Below are 10,130 nucleotides of genomic sequence, written 5' to 3'. Positions count from 1 at the left end.
TCAGTCCTTTATCAAACCTGTATCAGTCCTTTATCAAACCTGTTACCTGTATCAGTACGTTATCAAACCTGTATCAGTCCTTTATCAAACCTGTTACCTGTATCAGTCCTTTATCAAACCTGTATCAGTCCTTTATCAAACCTGTTACCTGTATCAGTCCTTTGTTAAACCAGTTACCTGTATCAGTCCTTTATCAAACCTGTTACCTGTATCAGTCCTTTATCAAACCTGTTACCTGTATCAGTCCTTTATCAAACCTGTATCAGTCCTTTATCAAACCTGTATCAGTCAGTTATTAAACCTGTTACCTGTGTCAGTACGTTATCAAACCTGTTACCTGTATCAGTCCTTTATCAAACCTGTTACCTGTATCAGTCCTTTGTTAAACCTGTTACCTGTATCAGTCCTTTATCAAATCTGTTACCTGTATCAGTCCTTTGTTAAACCTGTTACCTGTATCAGTCCTTTCTTAAACCAGTTACCTGTATCAGTCCTTTATCAAACCTGTTACCTGTATCAGTCCTTTATCAAACCTGTTACCTGTATCAGTCCTTTATCAAACCTGTATCAGTCCTTTATCAAACCTCTATCAGTTATTTATCAAAACTGTTACCTGTATCAGTCCTTTATCAAACCTGTATCAGTCCTTTGTTAAACCTGTTACCTGTATCAGTCCTTTATCAAACCTGTTACCTGTATCAGTCCTTTATCAAACCTGTTACCTGTATCAGTCCTTTGTTAAACCTGTTACCTGTATCAGTCCTTTATCAAACCTGTTACCTGTATCAGTCTGTTATTAAACCTGTTACCTGTATCGGTCCTTTATCAAACCTGTTACCTGTATCAGTCTGTTATCAAACCTGTTACCTGTATCAGTCCTTTATCAAACCTGTTACCTGTATCAGTCTGTTATTAAACCTGTTACCTGTATCAGTCCTTTATCAAACCTGTTACCTGTATCATGTTTAGTTTTGCCCAACCAAGGTCGAGGCACAGACATGGTCTCAATGGGGATAGCTGAGCTGACTACATTGACTGTGCTAATGGCAGACTCCACTAAGCTGGCAGTCTGGCTAACAGCCTGCTGCCTGGCCTGCACCCTATTTCATTGTGGAGCTAGAGGATTTAGAGCCCTGTCTATGTTGGTAGATAAGATGAGAGCACGCCTCCAGCTAGGATGGAGTCCGTCACTCCTCAACAGGCTAGGCTTGGTCCTGTTTGTGGGTGAGTCCCAGAAAGCCAGGGCCAATTATCTACAAATTCTATCTTTTGGGAGGGGCAGAAAACAGTTTTCAACCAGCGATTGAGTTGTGAGACTCTGCTGTAGAGCTCATCACTTGCCCTAACTGGGAGGGGGCCAGAGACAATTACTCGATGCCGACACATCTTTCTAGCTGATTTACACGCTGAGGCTATGTTGCACTTGGTGACCTCTGACTGTTTCATCCTAACATCGTTGGTGCCGACGTGGATAACAATATCCCTATACTCTCTACACTTGCCAGTTTTAGCTTTAGCCAGCACCATCTTCAGATTAGCCTTAACATTGGAAGCCCTGCCCCCTGGTAAACAGTGTATGATCGCTGGATGATTCGTTTTAAGTCTAATACTGCGGGTAATGGAGTCGCCAATGACTAGGGTTTTCAATTTGTCAGAGCTAATGGTGGGAAGCTTCGGAGTCTCAGACCCCGTAACGGGAGGAGTAGAGACCAGAGAAGGCTCGGCCTCTGACTCGCTGCTTAATGGGGAAAACCGGTTGAAAGTTTCTGTCAGCTGAATGAGCGACACCGGTTGAGCGTTCCTACAGCATTTCCTTCCAGAAGCCATGAGAAAGTTGTCTGGCTGCGGGGACATTGCCTCCAGAAGCCATGAGAAAGTTGTCTGGCTGCGGGGACATTGCCTCCAGAAGCCATGAGAAAGTTGTCTGGCTGCGGGGACATTGCCTCCAGAAGCAATGAGAAAGTTGTCCGGCTGTGGAGACCATGCGAGGGGATTTATACTAACGTTAATATCTGTACTTACTGGTGGCACAGATGCTGTTTCATCCTTTCCTACACTGAAATTACCCTTGCCTAACGATTGCGTATGAAGCTGGGCTTGCAGCACAGCTATCCTCCCCGTAAGGCGATCGTTCTCCTGTATATTATGAGTACAGCGACTGCAATTAGAAGGCATCATGTTAATGTTACTACTGAGCTTCGGCTGTTAGAGGTCCTGACGAACCACGTCCAGATAAAGCGTCCGGAGTGAAAAAGTTGAATGATTAAAAGTTGAGTGAGGGAAAAACTAAAAATATAAACGGTATTAAAAAGTAAAAACTGTAAAGTTGTCAGGTAGCAAAGTAAGGTTGGCAACAAAACGCACAGCAACACGTAAACAAGTCTGCTCAACTAGCCTACCTGGTTAAATAGCATGGTTCCTCTCTAGGTTTCTTCCTAGGTTCTGGCCTTTCTAGGGAGTTTTTCCTAGCCACCGTGCTTGCTGTTTGGGGTTTTAGGCTGGGTTTCTGTACAGCACTTTGTGACAACGGCTGATGTTAAAAGGGCTTTATAAATACATTTGATAGGATTGATTGATTGAGTAGAGTAGAACACAGTACAGTAGAACACAGTACAGTAGAATAGAACACAGAAGAGTAGAACACAGTACAGTAGAACACAGAAGAGTAGAACACAGTACAGTAGAACACAGTACATTAGAGTAGAACACAGTACAGTAGAACACAGTACAATACAACACACTAGAGAAGAACACAGTACAGAAGAACACAGTAGAGTAGAACACAGTACAGTAGAACACACAAGAGTAGAACACAGTATAGTAGAACACAGTAACGTAGAGTAGAACACAGTACAGTAGAGTAGAACAAAGTAGAACACAGTACAGTAGAACACAGTACAGTAGAGTAGAACACAGTAGAGTAAAACACAGCAGAGTAAAACACATTAGAAGAGAGTAAAGTAGAACACAATACAGTACAACACAGTATAGTACAACACAGTACAGTAGAGTAGAACACAGTACAGTAGAACACAGTAGAGTAGAGTAGAACACAGTACAGTAGAACACAGCACAGTTGAGTAGAACACAGTACAGTAGAACACAGTAGAGTAGAGTAGAACACAGTACAGCATAACACAGCAGAGTAGAACACAGTACTGTAGAGTAGAACACAGTACAGTAGAACACGGTAGAGTAGAACACAGTACAGTTGAGTAGAACACAGTAGAGTAGAATAGAACACAGTACAGTAGAACACAGTACAGTAGAACACAGCACAGTTGAGTAGAACACAGTACAGTAGAACACAGTACAGTAGAACACAGTACAGTAGATTAGAACAGAGTAGAGTACAGTAGAGTACAGTATAGTAGAGTACAGTAGTTCAGTAGAGTTCAGTACAATAGAGTAGAGTTCAGCAGAGTAGTTCCATTGAACTTGTCATACAAATCAACGCATTTTAATGAATTATATGAAGAGTGCCTTGGTCCACTTTTCTTTTTGACACATTGTGTTTGAATTAGAATCCGTATCTAGTCATTGCTGTTCTAGCTATCTTGTTATATTTTCTGTTTACTTTGCTGAAGCCATATGGTTGCTTTTGTCTGTCCTCAGGCCTGTTGGAAGCCAAAGTCATTCTGCTACTCAGAGTGGTAAATCGGCCTTTACTGATTCTGACAGCAGATCTATCAGCTTGCTGCCAGCTCTTAGCAAACTATTGGGAAAAAAAGTTTGACCAAATACAATGCAATTTCTCTGTAAACAAATTAATAACAGACTTTCAGCATGCTTATAGAGAAGGGCACTCAACATGTCCTGCACTGAGGACAAGTATATTAGAGGGTCTAGTTTGAGAAACAGATGCCTCACAAGTCCTCAACTGGCAGCTTCATTAAATAGTACCCACACAACACCAGTCTCAACTTCAACAGTGAAGAGGCGACTCCGGGATGCTGGCCTTCTAGGCCATTGTATTTAGACATTTGCAAAAGGCAAACAGACAGCCGCAACCAACCATAGAAATATAACCCATAGATGGTAGTTCCCATTCAAGTCAAGACTAGCAGCCATAGAAATATAACCCATAGATGGCAGTTCCCATTCAAGTCAAGACTGGCAGCCATAGACATGTAATCCATAGATGGTAGTTCCTATTCAAGTCAAGACTGGCAGCCATAGAAATATAACCCATAGATGGCAGTTCCCATTCAAGTCAGGACTGGCAGCCATAGAAATATAACCCATAGATTTTTTTATTTTTATTTCACCTTTATTTAACCAGGTAGGCTAGTTGAGAACAAGTTCTCATTTGCAACTGCGACCTGGCCAAGATAAAGCATAGCAGTGTGAGCATACAACAAAGAGTTACACATGGAGTAAACAATTAACAAGTCAATAACACAGTAGAAAACGAAGGGGGGGTCTATATACAATGTGTGCAAAAGGCATGAGGAGGTAGGCAAATAATTACAATTTTGCAGATTAACACTGGAGTGATAAAAGATCAGATGGTCATGTACAGGTAGAGATATTGGTGTGCAGAAGAGCAGAAAAGTAAATAAATAAAAACAGTATGGGGATGAGGTAGGTGAAAAGGGTGGGCTATTTACCAATAGACTATGTACAGCTGCAGCGATCGGTTAGCTGCTCAGATAGCTGATGTTTGAAGTTGGTGAGGGAGATAAAAGTCTCCAACTTCAGCGATTTTTGCAATTCGTTCCAGTCACAGGCAGCAGAGTACTGGAACGAAAGGCGGCCAAATGAGGTGTTGGCTTTAGGGATGATGGCAGTTCCCATTCAAGTCAAGACTGGCAGCCATAGAAATATAACCCATAGATGGTAGTTCCCATTCAAGTCAAGACTGGCAGCCATAGAAATATAACCCATAGATGGCAGTTCCCATTCAAGTCAAGACTAGCAGCCATAGAAATATAGTGTACCCATGAGTTTAATAGACAAATTACCAGGTTCCAAAACTCTTCTATGGATTATATGTCTACGGCCATAACACAACAAGGTGTATATTTGGCACGCGTGCTGGGACAACTGTAGGCAACCTGTAATCATGCTGGGACAACTGTAGGCAACCTGTAATCATGCTGGGACAACTGTAGGCAACCTGTAATCATGCTGGGACAACTGTAGGCAACCTGTAATCATGCTGGGACAACTGTAGGCAACCTGTAATCATGCTGGGCCAATTGTAGGCAACCGGTAATCATGCTGGGACAATTGTAGGCAACCGGTAATCATGCTGGGCCAATTGTAGGCAACCGGTAATCATGCTGGGCTAACTGTAGGCAACCGGTAATCATGCTGGGCCAATTGTAGGCAACCTGTAATCATGCTCTGCCAATTGTAGGCAACTGGTAATCATGCTGGGCCAATTGTAGGCAACCTGTAATCATGCTAGTCCAACTGTAGGCAACAGGTAATCATGCTGGGACAACTGGTAACTGATAATCATGCTGGGCCAACTGGTAATCATGCTGGGCCAACTGGTAACTGATAATCATGCTGGTCCAACTGGTAATCATGCTGGGACAACTGGTAACTGATAATCATGCTGGTCCAACATGTAATCATGCTGGTCCAACAGGTAATCATGCTGGGCCAACTGGTAATCATGCTGGGCCAACTGGTAACTGATAATCATGCTGGTCCAACTGGTAATCATGCTGGGACAACTGGTAACTGATAATCATGCTGGTCCAACATGTAATCATGCTGGTCCAACAGGTAATCATGCTGGGCCAACTGGTAATCATGCCGGGCCAACTGGTAACTGATAATCATGCTGGTCCAACAGGTAATCATGCTGGGCCAACTGGTAATCATGCCGGGCCAACTGGTAACTGATAATCATGCTGGTCCAACTGATAATCATGCTGGTCCAACAGGTAATCATGCTGGGACAACTGGTAATCATGCTGGGCCAACTGGTAACTGATAATCATGCTGGTCCAACAGGTAATCATGCTGGGCCAACTGGTAATCATGCTGGGCCAACTGGTAACTGATAATCATGCTGGTCCAACTGATAATCATGCTGGTCCAACAGGTAATCATGCTGGGCCAACTGGTAATCATGCCGGGCCAACTGGTAACTGATAATCATGCTGGTCCAACTGATAATCATGCTGGTCCAACAGGTAATCATGCTGGGACAACTGGTAATCATGCTGGGCCAACTGGTAACTGATAATCATGCTGGTCCAACAGGTAATCATGCTGGTCCAACTGATAATCATGCTGGTCCAACAGGTAATCATGCTGGGCCAACTGGTAATCATGCTGGTCCAACAGGTAATCATGCTGGGCCAACTGGTAACTGATAATCATGCTGGTCCAACAGGTAATCATGCTGGGCCAACTGGTAACTGATAATCATGCTGGTCCAACAGGTAATCATGCTGGTCCAACAGGTAATCATGCTGGGCCAACTGGTAACTGATAATCATGCTGGTCCAACAGGTAATCATGCTGGTCCAACAGGTAATCATGCTGGTCCAACAGGTAATCATGCTGGGCCAACTGGTAACTGATAATCATGCTGGTCCAACAGGTAATCATGCTGGTCCAACAGGTAATCATGCTGGGCCAACTGATAATCATGCTGGGCCAACTGGTAACTGATAATCATGCTGGGCCAACAGGTAATCATGCTGGGCCAACTGATAATCATGCTGGGCCAACTGGTAACTGATAATCATGCTGGTCCAACTGGTAATCATGCTGGGACAACTGATAATCATGCTGGTCCAACTGGTAATCATGCTGGTCCAACAGGTAATCATGCTGGGCCAACTGATAATCATGCTGGGCCAACTGGTAACTGATAATCATGCTGGGCCAACAGGTAATCATGCTGGTCCAACAGGTAATCATGCTGGTCCAACAGGTAATCATGCTGGGACAACTGATAATCATGCTGGTCCAACTGGTAACTTCCAAAATAAAGGTAACAGTTGAGTAAATGATGGCTACAAATAATAGGTTATGGTCTGTGGTGAATTTTCAAACTAACCCTGATTCAGATGACCATCCTACCCATGCTAGATTATGGAGACGTAATTTATAGATCGGCAGGTAAGGGTGCTCTCGAGCAGCTAGATGTTCTTTACCATTCGGCCATCAGATTTGCCACCAATGCTCCTTATAGGACACATCACAGCTAGCGACTGGAACGAGCTGCAACAAACACTCAAACGGGACAGTTTTATCTCAATCTCTTCATTCAAAGACTCAATCATGGACACTCTTGCTGACAGTTGTGGCTGCTTTGCGTGATGTTTTGTTGCCTCTACCTTCTTGCCCTTTGTGCTCTTGTCTGTGCCCAATAATGTTTGTACCATGTTGTGTTGCTACCATGTTGTGCTGCTACCATGTTGTGTTGCTACCATGTTGTTGTCATGTTGTGTTGCTACTATTTTGTTGTCATGTGTTGCTACCATGTTGTTGTCATGTTGTGTTGGTACCATGTTGTTGTCATGTTGTGTTGCTACCATGTTGTGTTGGTACCATGTTGTTGTCATGTTGTGTTGCTACCACGTTGTGTTGTCATGTGTTGCTGCCATGCTGTGTTGTTGTCTTAGGTCTCTCTTTATGTAGTGTTGTGTTGCTACCATGTTGTTGTCATGTGTTGCTGCCATGCTGTGTTGTTGTCTTAGGTCTCTCTTTATGTAGTGTTGTGTTGGTACCATGCTGTGTTGTTGTCTTAGGTCTCTCTTTATGTAGTGTTGTGTTGCTACCATGTTGTTGTCATGTGTTGCTGCCATGCTATGTTGTTGTCTTAGGTCTCTCTTTATGTAGTGTTGTGTTGTCTTAGGTCTCTCTTTATGTAGTGTTGTGTTGTCTTAGGTCTCTCTTTATGTAGTGTTGTGTTGCTACCATGTTGTTGTCATGTGTTGCTGCCATGTTGTTGTCATGTGTTGCTGCCATGCTGTGTTGTTGTCTTAGGTCTCTCTTTATGTAGTGTTGTGTTGCTGCCATGCTGTGTTGTTGTCTTAGGTCTCTCTTTATGTAGTGTTGTGTTGGTACCATGCTGTGTTGTTGTCTTAGGTCTCTCTTTATGTAGTGTTGTGTTGCTACCATGTTGTTGTCATGTGTTGCTGCCATGCTATGTTGTTGTCTTAGGTCTCTCTTTATGTAGTGTTGTGTTGTCTTAGGTCTCTCTTTATGTAGTGTTGTGTTGTCTTAGGTCTCTCTTTATGTAGTGTTGTGTTGCTACCATGTTGTTGTCATGTGTTGCTGCCATGCTGTGTTGTTGTCTTAGGTCTCTCTTTATGTAGTGTTGTGTTGGTACCATGCTGTGTTGTTGTCTTAGGTCTCTCTTTATGTAGTGTAGTGTTGTCTTAGGTCTCTCTTTATGTAGTGTTGTGTTGCTACCATGTTGTTGTCATGTGTTGCTGCCATGCTGTGTTGTTGTCTTAGGTCTCTCTTTATGTAGTGTTGTGTTGTCTTAGGTCTCTCTTTATGTAGTGTTGTGTTGCTACCATGTTGTTGTCATGTGTTGCTGCCATGCTGTGTTGTTGTCTTAGGTCTCTCTTTATGTAGTGTTGTGTTGCTACCATGCTGTGTTGCTGCCATGCTGTGTTGTTGTCTTAGGTCTCTCTTTATGTAGTGTTGTGTTGGTACCATGCTGTGTTGTTGTCTTAGGTCTCTCTTTATGTAGTGTTGTGTTGGTACCATGCTGTGTTGTCTTAGGTCTCTCTTTATGTAGTGTTGTGTTGGTACCATGCTGTGTTGTCTTAGGTCTCTCTTTATGTAGTGTTGTCTTAGGTCTCTCTTTATGTAGTGTTGTCTTAGGTCTCTCTTTATGTAGTGTTGTGTTGTCTTAGGTCTCTCTTTATGTAGTGTTGTGTTGTCTTAGGTCTCTCTTTATGTAGTGTTGTGTTGCTACCATGTTGTTGTCATGTGTTGCTGCCATGCTGTGTTGTTGTCTTAGGTCTCTCTTTATGTAGTGTTGTGTTGTCTTAGGTCTCTCTTTATGTAGTGTTGTGTTGTCTTAGGTCTCTCTTTATGTAGTGTTGTGTTGCTACCATGTTGTTGTCATGTGTTGCTGCCATGCTGTGTTGTTGTCTTAGGTCTCTCTTTATGTAGTGTTGTGTTGTCTTAGGTCTCTCTTTATGTAGTGTTGTGTTGTCTTAGGTCTCTCTTTATGTAGTGTTGTGTTGTCTCTTGTCGTGATGTGTGTTTAATCCTATATTATCATTATTATTTTTTTATCCCAGTCCTCGTCCCCGCAGGAGTCCTTTTGCCTTTTGGTAGGCTGTCATTGTAAATAAGAATTTGTTCTTAACTGACTTGCCTAGTTAAATAAAGGTTAAATAATCTTTATTTAAATTTTTAAAATCCTGGCATGGTTTAGGTCCACTTGTAGAATCTATGTCAAGGAGTATTGAAGCTGTTCTGGCACCCTTTAAGACACTATGTTGGGTAATCCTACATTTTGGCAGTTTCCTGTATGTGCTTGTGATCACATTTAATCCACAGTTATTTTTGAGAAACTGTTGATCCTCTGTGACTAAATTTTGCTCTGTGGTGTATTTTGAACATTGAGAGCGGGCTCTTGTGGTTGCCCCCAGAATCCTCCTGTAGTTGCCCCCAGAATCCTCCTGTGTTTGCCCACCCGCTGACTCACACTATTGACCAGTCACAGCCAGATTTATTATGCATTTGTATATATATATATTAAAGTTAATCAGTTAACCAATCAAGGCAGGACCCCCCAGTTGCCCCCAGAATCCTCCTGTGATTGACAGTTGCAGTAAGAGGTTGAAAGTTAAACGATATGGGGAATTACCTTCAACTAAATGTGTAGAATAAACACAGGCAGACACTACACTGGGCAGGCCAAGGCTCTGAGTGATCCCATCGATGTGTTTAAGGAGGCTGTTCAACTGAAACCCAAGGCCAGTAACATGTCGGACTTTGTGAACTATTCTGAGCATCAGTTGCTGACACCAGGGTGAGGGTTAAAGTGGGGGTTGTAGTGGCTGTGCGTGTGTGCCTCCAGTCCACTAGACCCACCCACAGGAATGAGTGACCAGACAGCCACTAGGAGTAGTTTGTTTGGCAAGCTGCACCTCCAATGTTGTGAAATAACTTTGCTTATAGCTGTTGCTCTC

The sequence above is a fragment of the Oncorhynchus kisutch genome, linkage group LG22 (assembly GCF_002021735.2).
Source record: "Oncorhynchus kisutch isolate 150728-3 linkage group LG22, Okis_V2, whole genome shotgun sequence".
Classification (NCBI taxonomy): Eukaryota; Metazoa; Chordata; class Actinopteri; order Salmoniformes; family Salmonidae; genus Oncorhynchus; species Oncorhynchus kisutch.
The sequence above is the reverse complement of the archived record's forward strand: the minus strand, read 5'-3'. Positions refer to the sequence as shown.